The sequence below is a fragment of the Balaenoptera borealis genome, assembly GCF_965194805.1.
Source record: "Balaenoptera borealis genome assembly, chromosome: 10".
Lineage (NCBI taxonomy): Eukaryota > Metazoa > Chordata > Mammalia > Artiodactyla > Balaenopteridae > Balaenoptera > Balaenoptera borealis.
Window position 1 is genome coordinate 111,358,004 of NC_138874.1, and position 11,744 is coordinate 111,369,747.

Below are 11,744 nucleotides of genomic sequence, written 5' to 3' on the forward strand. Positions count from 1 at the left end.
ATTTCTTAGGACAGACTGGGCCTTCATCTCACAGCCTGCTGCTTCCTCTGGGTACAACTCTGCCCCGCATCCATCTTCGCCCAGCTGTGGCCACCTCGGCGTCAGCTCCCCAGGAAGACTCTCCGACCACCCTCATCCCACCCAACCCCACATGGTCCAGGAGGGGAGCCCCTCCTCGGTCGGCTCCTCCCGATGTGAGGGCCCTGGGCTGGGCAGGCAGATGCAAAGATGAGCAAGACCTGGCTTCCGCCTTCAGCGAGCAGTGAGGTGGGGGAGACGGACCGTGCTGTGCTCGCAGCGCTTCCTTCCCCTGCAAGTCACGCTGGCTACGTGTCTGTCTCCCCACGGTGCACCCCTGGAGCCCGGGAGTGGGTCTTAACCTGTCTGCGTCCCTGCACCAAGGACAGGTCCAGGCGTATGCAGTCCTGTGCCCTCAGCGCATGCACGAACCACTGAATGAGTGAGCAAACTGACTCAGCCATGAAGGTACGTGCAGGTGCGTAAGGCGCCGTACAACCCTCGGTGCTACCTGCAGATGGACTGTCATGCTAGAGGCTGATAGCCTGTAGGGCATATGTGCTGATGGAGAAATTCATACTTTGGAGTTCCCTGAGCAAACACTCTGCGCAGAAACAAAGGGGTCTCCCTTCTCAAGAGATTCCTGCTGAAATACTCACTTCCTGCAAACGTGCACTTTTCTTACAAACTGGAGTTATAGGTTAGGTTCGTCCAGGATAAGAATTCGTGTGAGGGATATACGAAAGGAGTGCTCCTGGGGACCCAGGTGGCAGTGGGACAATTTCAGGGACAATCCCAGCCCCAGCCCCAGTCCTGCAGGGAGTTCTGGAGCATGCATACATCTGTGATGGCTTATTTTGTGTGTGTACTTGGCTGGGCTAAGGGGGCCCAGATAGCTGGCAAAACACGATTTCTGGGTGAGTCCACGAGGGTGTCTCCAAAAGAGATTACTGTTTGAATTGGCAGACAGAATAAAGAAGAGCGCCCCTCCCAATGCAGATGGGCATCATCCAATCTGTTTAGGGCCCAAAGAAAACAAAAAGACAGAGGAAGGGCAAATTCTCTCTCTGCATGAGCTGGGACATCCATCTTCTCCTGCCCTTGGACATTGGCTCTCCTGTTTCTTGAGCCTTCAGACTTGGACCAGAACTCACACCATCAGCCCCCCTGGTTCTCAGATCTTTGGACTCAGACAGAATTATACCACCAGCTTTCCTGGTTCCTCAGCTTGTAGACAACAAATCTTGGGACTCAGCCTCCATAATCATGTGAACAATTTCTGTAATAAATCTCCTCATACCTGTATCTGTATTTTTTATCTGTATCTATACCTATACCTATCTATCTATCTTATTGGTTCTGTTTCTCTGGAGAACCTGACTAATGCACCTCAAAGCTGACTCCAGGGGAACACAACCTCAAAAGCCCTTTGGACTCCAGTAGCTGGCAGACAGGCCTCTAAAGGAGGCTGGGCCAGGAGAGGCAAAGGCCAGGAAGCTGGGGGTCTATAAGGAACATCTACACTTTGTGGGGACAAGATTGTTCGAGAGCTCTGGGGTGGGGGACCCCTTGCTTCTATTTTTACTTCAGAGTCTGTTTGACAAATGCCGACAGCCACATTCGGCCTCCTACATGCTGAACACCCTGTACACGTCCTGCAATCACACCATCTGGTTGGACAGCGAAGGTCGATGCCACAGGCATGGGCTGAACCCAAACTTGTGCTCCCTTGTCCAGTACTAAGAGGAACGTCAACTGTGCCCTCAAGTCCTCTGCTAAGGACTTTATCACACTGTGTCAGAGTAGGCGGGGTGGCTTGGGTAATCCAAGAAGGCAGAGAAAGGTCTTCCTGAAGATCAAAGCAAGTCTCTGAGATACCTGGTAAACTGCCAGAGATGATGAACGAAGGTCGCCACGGAAGCCCTGAGGGCTAAGCACAGAGAGATCAGAGCTCTCTTTCCTTCCTTGTGAGTTTACTTCTAGAAAACATTACTGTTTAAAAAATCATGAAAAGCTATATCCATGGAATGCCGTGGCCAAAACATTTTAGTAGGTTATACCGTTCACCTCACTCCCTGCTGTCTCCGGGTCCTAGGAATGAAAGCGTTTTTCTCCAGAAAAAATGAAGGCTAATGTAAGAACGAAGTGCTTGGGGAATTATACCACTTAACTAATTTCATAAGTGTTTACAGCAAACACAGCCTCAGTGGAAACTTGGAGAGGAAGAGGAAGCCTTTCAAAGCCTTCATAAAAAGTAGCAGCACCCCCTCTGACACTGGGTAGAAGGCGGGCATCACGAATAAAAGTGCATGTCAAAATTAAAAAGAAGGAAAGGATAGCTGGAGCGGGTGAGGGGAGGCAGAGAACACATGAAAAAGACATCATTCCCACTTTGCTGATTACAGACCTCAACCAAATCCTCCCATGCTGGAAAGAACAAAGTACCCTTTTCTAGCAACCCCAGAGGAGAAGAAGGGGATATTGGCAGAATCCCTTCTTATTAAGGAGCAATTAAGTTATTAGGAGATTTCAGAGAAGTTCCAAGGGAACAGAGCCATTTTGTACATTACAAACTACTTCTGAGCCCCTCACAAAATCACAAGATACAACACTGTTGTGTTACTTGTTATTTTTTGGCTGTTATGTTCATGCATTCACTCAACAAACGTTTATCAAGTGACTTCTATGTACAGGCCATCGACAACGATTTTAAGGACCCACCAAAATGCTGTAGAAGAGAGAATCCGATCTGGAGTTAGAAAACTAGATTCAAGTCCCCACTCTGCTGGGTGCATGCTTTTTCACAGGCATTTAAAACTCCAGGGTTTCAGATTTCTCACCTGTAAAGTAATAACTCTGATAATGCTTCTCAGAGCAGGTGAAACTGCTCTGTAAACCATAAAGTCCTTTACAAAGGTTAGTTATCATTATTTTTGTAAAGCTCCCTGACGGGGGTGGGGGGGCAACCACATACCCTGGTTTGCCCAGAAAAGTCCCAGGTTACACGTGTTTTCCCAGCCCCTTTTCACTCTTACAGGTGTCCCAGTTTGGCAGATAAATTATATGATCCCCTACTGGTAGGATCATCTGTGCAAGAGAAAAGCATGAAAGGAGGGCCAGGGTTCCAATGTGATGTTCTGTCGCAGGAAATTTCCATATCTCACTAGCTATTCACAGAGGCTCCTCTATGCCTGACAATACCTGCTCTTTTTGAAGTTGCAACCAACTCAGGTGTGAAAATTAAATGTGTTCACAGAAATGAGTACTCTGCTGCACACTTGCCTAAAGGTTTCTAAAAAAGAAAAGAAAAAAAGTGATTTGTGGAACACCCATTATGAATGCAGAATCTGGGCATAAGGAAACGTTTTCCTGCACAAAGGCATTCTTGAGTTCATAAACCGAAATATTGTATTTCAAGGCAACAGTGCTGCTGGCCTGGGCAATAAGCACAGAGCACTGGCTGAGTCTGGCTGCAGCTGAAACCCAGGAGATTTGGGGCTTACCAAGCGGAATTAGGCTGCTGAGTTGTGGTCAGGTGGGAGACACTGCTGAGGTTGGGTCTTGGATTTCAATTCGCGGCTCTCCGGCCCTTGGCTGTGTTTCTCAATCCCACTTGCTTCTGTTTCCTGACTTGGGGAGCGGGTATAGCTAGTACCTACCTCTTAGTGCTGTTTTGAGGGATAGGAGGGCTGGTGCATGTAGAGTGTTTACACAGCCCTTGACACAAGGCAGATTGTCTGTCAGTTGTAGAAAGGCTTGTCATTCTCAGTTTCTGCTACTCCCAACAGAGTGGTCTGCAGGGGTCAATGAGCATTTTCATGGGTAACAAATACATGGCAGAAGTAAGGGGCCAGCCCCTGCTATACCTCCTCTCCTTTGGCCTTGATTCCAAACACCTGTGAGTGTTGTCCAGAACAAAGCCTTTCAAATGTGGTCAGTGAATTTGGATCCTATCTGCATCAGTTAGCCATTATCCCAATAATGCTGTGTAACAAAGAACCCCAAACCTCAGTGGCTTAAGACAACAATGATTTATCCTCACCAACGTGTAGGCGAGCTGGTGTCGACTAATCTAGGCTGAGCTCTGCTTCCGATCGCTCTGGTTGGGGGAGATTTCAAGGTAGCTCTGCAAGGACCTGTCTCTCCTCCTCCTCCTCCTGCAATCTGGGGCTGATCTAGAGGATACTCCTCCCATAACAATGGCAGGGGCTAGAGGGCCCGTGGAAACCCCCCAGGTCTCCCAAGGTCTAGGCTCAAAACCAGTCACTGTCACTTCTGTCCACATGTCACTGATGAGAGCAAGTCACAGGGCCAAGCCCAAAGTCAGCACTCCCCCAAAAGGGCCATGACAAGAATGTGGTGGGAGAGAGGAGTAAACAACTGGGGCCAATTCACAACATCTCGTTTGCAGAAAAGGATGGAGCAAGCAAATTCTGAGCACCACTCATGGGCTAGGACTCGTTTCAGCTTCAAGAAACCCTATGAAGTAAGTAATTTCTCTCTGCTTTATAGACGAAGAGACTGAGGGCTAGGACTGAATCAATTAGCTTTTGCTACATAACAAAGCCCTCTCAAACTTAGTGTCTAAATGGCACCATTTATTCAGCTCACAATGCTGCCTGTCAGCAATTTGGGCTGGGCTAGATGGACTCTTGTGAGCTGATCTCAGCTGAGACCACTAGGCACCCATGGTCAGCTCGCAGGTCAGCTGGAGGCTGGCCGGTCTGAAATAGCCTCGCCCACCTGTGTGGTGGTTGGCTGGCCATCGGCTGGGCAATAGAGATGGCCTGAGCCATGTGTCTCCTCACCCAGCAGACAAGCTGGGGTTTGTTTACATGTGGACATCCTGGTTCCAAAGGCAGCAAAAGAGCAGTCCCCAATGTGCAGGCACTCTTTCCGCCTTCACTGGCTTGTTTTCTAATGTCCCAGTAGCCAAAGCACGACATGAGGCCAGCCTAGAGCCAGCGTGGGAGGGGATGCTCCACGGTGGTAGATAGAGGAAGTCAAATAACTGATGGCCATTTTGGTAATCTACACAAGTGCCTTGCTTGGGGCACAAAATAAACGCATGGCTGGCTTCCTTCTTTGGTGCTTTGGGCGGCCAGGCATGTGGTAAGCACAGTCTGCAAGTCGTCTGTGTCCCTGATGTGTTCCAGGCATGCATCACCTCCCACAGGGCCACATAAACTGCCTGGTCCTCACTGGACTCATACACGGCCCAAGAGGCTCACGTCGCAGGAGTTAAATAAAAATTAGACAATAAATGTATTTTCATGACCTTTAAAAAAGCAATGTGAATGTCTTAGGGGCAAAATTTACTTTCAGAAAAAGAAATCTTGCATATGTGATTCTAGATTAATTCTCAAAAGGCATTTTTATAAATGGAAGTAGGGGATTCTGTAGGTCTCTGCCCTCACGCCCCAACAGGGCACTAACTTGTCAGGCTATTGCTGGGCCTGGTTTCTAGAGGAGTGCCTAGGATTGGCTAAACGTGCTCAGGTCTTAGCATCTGAGCTTCTACTATGTAAATATGTTCAAATGCACTCACCCGTTTTGCATCATATATCTGGAAAAGGGTAAAATCAGTTTCCAAATTGGAGGGAACACGGAGTGTGGGAAATGTGTTCAGTGTTATTGCAATTAGTCACGCTTTGGAATATCCTGGGGAAAGTCTACTCTCGGGTTATTATTGACATGGTGAAGTGGAGGAGGTTAAAAAGAAGTCTGCAGGCACCATTAATTAACCTCTCCATTATTTTTATTTCCCCATGCATTTTTCTGACGGATGGGAGATCACGGGGTCAAACCCTGTTAGAGCTGCAGGCATCCCAGCATTCTCCTGCTTCCCAGAGACGGAAGGAATTGAGGGCAATCTACACAGTCACAGCGGGCTACCAGGTGGGCACAGATCCTGGCCCCATATTGTCTGTAACGTGGTTCCTCCTCCAAATCCTACAAGTCCTCCAAAGGTTGCTTATATGCTACTTCTCCAGGAAGCCTTCCTGGAATGGAGTTCTCCTTCTGTAACTCTTTGTGCCTCCTTGCAGTGGATACTGGGGTATTCTGCCCAGTTCCACTCTTCAGGACGAAAGCATTCATCCCCCAGCTGCTCACAGCAGCAGCCTTCACTGGCAATTGCCTTTGGCCACAGAGAACAGACTTGCTCAAGGTCACATGCCTCAAGCGAGCCTGCTGCCAGTGACGGGCTGAGGCTGGGAGACCAAGTTCAGCCTATTTCCCTTGATTTGGGCAGACTCTGGCTTCAGAGTTCCTGTAGGATCGTCTGGGGCCTGTGCTACACCTGCATGGTGGGCCCACTTCTCCTGCCCCATCCCTGCTTTCTGAGATCCAGCTCCCAATGATACTCTCCAGGACATGTCTTCATGCAGCTCTCCCTCTCAGAGTCTGTTTCCAGGGAGTGTGACCTGGGACACTCCTTCATGGCACCTGATGTTTATGTTTGCTAACTGAGTGCTCTGGGGCTGAACTCACACTGATGTTTATTTTTCTGAAAACCTGATGGCTAAAAAGGAGGAAAACTGCAATTTTAAAGTGGCCCCCAGTTTCCTCCTTCGCTAGAAGTGGAGGCTGACCTTGTCCCTGGGAAAAGATTGTGTGTCTGTTTGTTTGGGAGCGGGAAGGACATGTCAGTGTCCTTGTGGTCATGCAACGTGGAGCCCCAAGCCTGCTCTGGGCTGGAGAGGCTGAGGCCACAACACAATTAAACACCGTGTGCTGATGTTCCAGGATGTCTCTGCCAGGCAGGGAGCTGCATCTTGTCAGTGAAACCAGTCAGGGGGCTGGGTTTCTTTCCTCCTCTGGGCTGAGAGGAAGCACACAGCCTTGAATCAATTCTTATTAAAGGAAGATGATCAAAATCATCCCCTCACTCCTGGGAGGAGCCAGCTGGCCCTGCAAAGTGTGGCCGTCTGCGATGGACACCTAAGGCGAGAGAGAGCCAAAAGGGGGCCCCTGCCAAGGGCATGGCCAATGGACTCTAGGAGATATTCGTTCTGGGATCTATTTAAAAGTTTTCTTCCTTCACACTGTGGCCCTGATGTTACCCCCAAGCCTCCATGGCCACGGAGACATAAGGGAGGAGCCTGTGTCCGCAGCTGGGTGGAGGAGGAGTGCTCCAGCAGGCTGGGCAACAAGAGTGACGTAGGGAGTGACTGCACCCAGCCCAGGCGGTAAACTGTAATTCAGTCAAGAGTCCTGGGAGCAGAGGGCTGGATGAAAACAGGACTTGTTGGCTGAGTGCTGTTGGAGAACTGGGTCTGTGGACTCTGGCTGGTGACCTGTATCCCTACTCAAGGTCGTAAGCTCCTTGAGAGCAGGCGGCATGCCTCATTCCTTCCTTGGGTCACCTTCATTGCCTCGCAGGGCGTTTGCACACGGTAGGACCTTAAAAGACATTCATATCTGGACTCTAAAGCAGTTATCCACTATAGAGAGCACAGTGATGCCACCTGCCCAGGGTCCCAGAGTGAGTGAGTGGCAGGGCCTGGGCTAGAACCTGGATCTCCAGATCCCTGGGTCTGTGCTCTTTCCAGTTGGCCATCCTTTATTGCCTGGGAACTATGAGTGGCCTGAGTAGAACTAGGTTCAGCTTCAGCCTTCTGGGAGAAAACAGTTAGTGGGGTCTCTCGAACCAAGGGTGCACCACTAAGCACCCAAGGGCCAGCAGTCCCAGCCCATGGTCTGTGGTGGGCAGAATTCTAAGATGACCCTCACTCTCATGTAATCCCTGCCTGTGTATATGACGAGCTGTCACTCCTGTGATCATGGTGTGTGATGTGGCAGAGGGATTTTGCAGCTCTAATTAAGGTTACTAATCAGTTGACCTTGTGATAGGGGGGGTATCCAGGTGGGCCTAACATAATCTGAGACTTTTCTCTGGCTGATGGCAGATAGAGAAATCAGAGAGGTTCAAAGCACAAAAAGGCTTCAATGCATTGTTGTTGACTTTGAAGGTGGAGAAGGCCACATGCAAGGACGGGAGAGTAGCTGGGAGGAGCCAAAAGCAACACTGGCCAACAGTCAGCAAGGGCATGGGGACCTCAGTCCTACAACCACAAGAAACTGAATTCTGCCAACAACCTGAATGGGCAGATTCTTCCCTAGATAAGAGCCCAGCCAGCTGACACCTTGGTTTCAGTCTTGTGAGACCCTAAGCCGAGACCAGTTGAGCCCAGTGGACTTCTACTTATGGAATTGTGAGATAATGGGTGTTTTTCTAAGTCACTAGATTTGTGAAGGCTTGTTATAGAGCAAAAGAAGACTGATACAGTCTTCTTTGAAAGCTCTTTGTGGTAGGTTTTGGAGCATGATAAACTATGGATGAATTCCTGTTATTCTTATCAGCTGTACAACCTCTGAGCCTCAGGTTCCTCACCTAAAAGTGATGGATATAACTCCTACCTTTCAAGGTGGCGCCATTTACTGGAGTCTGAGGTAGGTGGCTGCTCTTGGGAGAGTCCTTAACCATTCCACACCTCAGCTGTCTCCTAGTAAAATAGGGCCCCATTAGTACTCACCTTACCATTGTTCTAAAGATCATATCACATGAGACAATGGAGGGTGCAACACCTATGTTTTTTATTTACACCACCAGCCTCAGCACAAACCACAGACATCACACACCCAGAAACAGGCCATAAAGGACCATTTCTTGCAAGCATATCATCAAGTACCAACATTTTTGTGTAGTTTAGGCCCCTCTAATTAAGAAATTTATTGAATGTTCAAGAAAAAAATTCCTAAATATCATATAATCCTCTTGAGTAGCCAAATATCTCAATGCAATATTTCATTTGCATCAAAAAAATAAGACACCATGAAAGTTCAGAGGAGGTCCTAGGCTTTGAGCCTCTCTCAGCAGTGAGCACGACTGGTTTCGTTATTTTATCGGGAAAGAATCTTCACCAAAGAAGCCCCATCACCAAAGAGTTTTTGCCATAAGAAGTCATCAAATCAGAAACTATGTTGTCATCCATCTTTTCATTCAGATCCCATCCCTCACTGTCCCACAGGGAAGCCTCCTAACTAAGACACAGGTGGGCAATAAATTAGGAGAAGCCGCTGACACGTCAGCATGAAGAAACCACACGGCTGGCGGAATGAGCTGCTCCGGATGTAACTGTTTCCCACTCGCCGTGCCGTACCTGAGCGCCCGTGATTCATGGGTGCCCCGATCACAGGCCCCATGTTATCTAATAGATTTCTGAAGTTTTCCACCAAGCATTTTACTTTAAATGACAGTTATTTCTATTAATGGGTGGGCCCTGTCAGTTTCCTGACCCTGGTAGGGAAGGGCGTCTTTCTGTTCAAACGGCAGTCATCATTGCTGTGAAGTGATACATGCCAAGGAGACAGCCAGTGCGAGGCACCTCGCGCGGGGCTGTCACTCACGTTGACATCTCCATGTCGGCACATTTTCTTGAAGTTTTCTCCATGTGACCTGCAAGTTAAAGATCAGGGGGCCCCTTTCATCTAAGCCATCCATGTGCCAATCATCCTTACCTAAAAATGAAAGTTACAAATAAGCCGGAGAGACTATTTATCCTCTTCTGCCTGGCCCATCTTTTTCCTGTCAATCTCACTCCTTCATTATGGATACATGGGGCCTCTTCTCCCATGCTAGATCACAGACCAGCTGCTCCAGTTCTTCTGCTATTTGTTTTCCCTCACCTTCTGTGATGATTTATAAAACAATCGTGTCCTACCGGCCTTAATAGGAGAGGAGGAAATTTTCCTCTCCTTTTCTTCCTTCCTTTCTTCTCTCCTCCCTCCCTCCCATGTTTGCTCCCTCTCTCCTCTTTTCTTCTTTCCTTCCCTTCTCCCGTGTCCTCTTCTTCCTCTTTCCTCTCCATTCCTTCTTATTTCTCTTTCTTTTTCTTGTCCCTCCTTCTTTATTCCCTCCCTGTCCTGATGCCTTCACACCAGGAAGTTAAGGTTTGGCCCTGCTCTGCCCAGCTCCTTTTTCTTTTTTTTAAAGATTTATTTATTTATGTATTTTTTTTGGCTGCATTGGGTCTTTGTTGCTGTGCACGGGCTTTCTCTAGCTGCGGCGAGTGGGGCTACTCTTTGTTGTGGTGCGTGGGCTTCTCATTGGTGGCTTCTCTTGTTGTGGAGCCCGGGCTCTAGGTGTGCGGGCTTCAGTAGCTGTGGTGTGTGGGCTCAGTAGTTGTGGCGCACAGACTTAGTTGCTCCGCGGCATGTGGGATCTTCCCAGACCAGGGCTCGAACCTGTGTCCCCTGCATTAGCAGGCAGATTCTTAACCACTGCGCCACCAGGGAAGCCCCCCCAGCTCCTTTCTATACACCTGCCCACTGCCACCCCGCACGCGCCTGCCCCAGGGCCTCTTCCACCTGGCAGTCTGAACCCCTGGCCCACCTGACGTCTTCCTCTTGTCCTGACTGAGCCGCCCACTTGTGACTGACTCCCTTCCAGGATGAGGATTTGCCTTTTCCCTTGGACCAGCCTCACCTCTCCACCCCGGGCCTCTGCTTCCCTTCACAGCCACCACAGAGAGTCTTTCTTAGCTCCCCCAGTAAAAATGGTCTTCTGCTCATTCATTCAACAGACACCAAGCCAACATCTGCCAACATGTGTTCATCACATGGTGACATGTGTCACAAAGGAAGAGTCTGCCATCCATCCCACATGTGTGCCCGCTCCGTCAGGGTCACCAAAGGTGCTGCTCCTTGAAAACCACATTCTGCTTTTAAGACCCTCCCATCCCTGAGGACGGAAGGAGGGCCCATCCTCATGGGTGGACGATGGCCTCCACTGTTCTCGGACTTCTTCAGGATGCTGAGCTGAATCCCACAGGTTGGAATGGGGAAAATAACTGCTCTGTGGTCCTTCCCTCGGGAGGGAGCTCATCCTGTCGCCACCCCCAAGTGCTCTGTGGGACTCAAGTGTGTTCTCAAGTGCTTTGTGAACACGGCCCATTTTCCCAGCCCTCTTTCCCACTCCAACCGCTGCCTCCCAGCCTTTGCCATTTGCCTTCACTGGGGCAAAGCTTGACCATGAATTTGAGGACACAAGTGTGAACACAGCTATGACAGCCCCAAGTTCCTTGCTATCACAGAACGAAGAAAAAAAGTGAGAGTCTTTAAAAGCCTAAAAATAGTGAAGAATGGGAAGAAAATCCCTAGCACCGTCGGCCCCAGTTTCCCGTGTGTGACATGGGATGGTGAGAGCACAAGATACATTTCCAAAGCACTGTGCACATTGTTTGCCCCCCAAAATGTCGACCCCCTTTCCCTGATACGTGCGATTTCAAGGTCCCAATTGAGAACCTTATGCTAACTTGGGGGGGACGGGCTCTGGAGGCGCCACCAGCTGGGAAACGCGCACAGATCTCAGCACCTGAACAGCGCTGGGAGGGAGAAGAAGGTGCGCACATGCGCGGTACCCTTTTTCTAATCATCCTCCCTTGTGGGTGATCACTCGGAAGGAGGTAAACTGAGGGACGTGGACCTGGCAGACTGTGGGAAATGAGGTGTGTGCTTTTGCACACTAGCCTTGATGTCTTCTACACAGATACTGGCAACGTGAGATTCGCGACAACTTTATGAACTTTCCACGACACGAGTCTCCTTGCAATTCAGAAATTCATATATGTGCAAAACTGCAAGGAGGCCAACGCTGCTGACCTCACTGACCAGGTGTCATTGGGAAATGGAATGCCTTACCTGGACGACCGGCTTGAGGACAT

General features: G+C 49.4%; 1 long non-coding RNA gene across 1 annotated transcript in view; it reads right to left on the reverse strand.

The window, feature by feature from the left end:
- Positions 1 to 279: 279 nt before the first annotated feature.
- Positions 280 to 11,744, reverse strand: part of LOC309636277 — a 41,757-nt gene continuing 30,292 nt past the window's right edge. The window contains exon 3 of the long non-coding RNA XR_014249368.1: positions 280 to 11,721. This is a non-coding gene — a long non-coding RNA (uncharacterized lncRNA). The remainder of the gene's footprint in view (positions 11,722 to 11,744) is intronic.